This window comes from Octodon degus, unplaced genomic scaffold (assembly GCF_000260255.1).
Source record: "Octodon degus isolate 3935 unplaced genomic scaffold, OctDeg1.0 scaffold00021, whole genome shotgun sequence".
Taxonomy (NCBI): Eukaryota; Metazoa; Chordata; class Mammalia; order Rodentia; family Octodontidae; genus Octodon; species Octodon degus.
In genome coordinates, this window is record NW_004524597.1 from 19,177,736 (window position 1) to 19,179,887 (window position 2,152).

Sequence of the window (2,152 nt, forward strand, 5' to 3'; positions counted from 1 at the left end):
CCGCGGTTCAATTCCCCCAGCACCACATGCCAGCCAGCCCCGCCCCCTGGTGGGCTGAGCTGGCCACGCACACACAAAATAAATAAACAAATAAATAAATACATCAAAAAAAAAAAAACCTACAGCAGGGTTAGGATAGAAATTAACAACAAATATAGACATGATAGAAACAATAATAAACTAAAAGTTGGTTCTACGTTCACAGACGCTCACAGGCCCTTCCCAGAGGTTTGCGCTTCTCGATGCTGCGGATGCTGCCGAGCACTCAGGGAGGCTGCAAGCAAGCCCAAGCCTCCTTCCCGCGCTGCCTTTCCAGCCCTGAGCGCTTCAGGTGGGACTTGCACCCAGGGCAGCTCAGCAGCTATCACTATTGACTTCAGGCACACAGCAGATCAGGCCACCTGGGAGGGCTTCGGCGGAAGAAGCCCTTCTTACTTCTTATTTCTTACTTCTTACTTCTTACTTCTACGACACAAAACAGGTTTTGGAGTCTACCCTAAAGCCAGGGTGACATTAGGCTCTCAAGATTGCAGTGAGTCACAAAGCAGTGTAGTCCTGTAAATGGATTAGTGTAATATAAAAGTCCACAATGAAGGGATGAAAGACCAAGTTACTTTATATATTTTTTAAAATCTTTTATTTATTCATGTATTTGGTACAGGGTCTCACTATACAGCTCGGACCTGTAGTGATCCTTCTGTCTCATCCTCCCCAGCACTGGGATTACAGGCATGGTGTGCCAACATGCCTGGTTTTGGTGGCCAGCACAGCATGTAGTACCTGGGATTAAACACAGGCCCTCAGGGCTGGGGAGATGGCTCAGTGGAATAAGTGCTTCCCTGGCAAGTGCAAGGGCCTGAGTTCAAGCCCCGGTTCCGCAAAATAAATAAGTAAATAAGTAAATAAATAAAAATAAACACGGGTCCTTGCGCCTGCCAGGCAGACACTTAGACCACTGAGCTATCTCCCAGGCCCATCAAGTTACTTTAGCATAAAAATATAATTGACAGCAGAGGTATAAAGACCTCATTTAGACCTTTCTTGTTTGTTTGGTTTTGGTTTTGGGGTTTTTTTGTATGTGTGGTGTAGGGGTTGAACTTAGGGTAAGGAGGAACCAGGTCAGAAAACTACACTCCAAAAGCCTGGGAAGTCCAGGCAGAGGAGTAGTGGATCTAGCAGGAAAGGCCCTCTTCTTTCAAGAGACTCTTTCTCTATGTGGAAACTTGGAATCAGAGGCAGGAGCTTGTTGAGCAGTGCTAAATGCCAGGTATATTACTAAGAGAGATGACACTTAATCCCCATAACCACCTTATGAAATCTATGGCCACCCCAGTTCCAGATGAGAACCCTCAGAGGTTAGACTGAGTCAAGCAACCTTCCCAGGCTCATGCAGCTGCTCAGGGTAAAATGAGGACCCAGATGGGTCTGTCTGACACCAGGCTATAATTCCTGCCCCACCCCCACCCCATACAAAGGTGGGTGTGTACTGAAATGAACAAGTCACGTTGCTGAAATGAACTGACCAGCATGAGAGCCTGCCTGTCTGGGCACTCAGCTACTGTGGCAGACAGTAAGCTTTAGAAGCCAACAGACCTGTGCTGAGCTCAAACCTGGGCGAGCTGTTCAGGAGATGCATGAACAGGAACAAGTCATTTAACTCGGAGCCTCGGTTTCCTTCTCCGTAAGAACTACACTGCATTGTGACTCTACTCTCTGTAAGAACAAAAGGAATGTGGGCACTTTGTTTGGTTTTGGTTTTTGGGTGGTTTCTTTTTGTATGTATGGTGTAGGGGTTGAACTTAGGAAAAGGAGGAACCAGGTCAGAAAGCTATATTCTCGGAGCACTGGTGTTGCAGGCAGCCGAGTTAGATAGAAGTATTATAGGCAGTCAGACAGGGTCAGGCCCCTGAAGGAGGTAACAAAGACCAGACACCTCACAACTGTGGGAGGGACGGATGCTCCTGCTGTGAGCCAGACCTAAAGAGCAAACAAATGCTAACCTCCCTAAAGATTAGCATCCCGGATTGATCATTACCCTGAGAAAGCCAACAAGAATTCTTATCTGATGGGGGCTGGAGAGATGGCTCAGTGGTCTAAAGCACCAATTGAAACAAGCTTGGCGAAGCACAGGGACCTCGGTTCGATCCCCAGC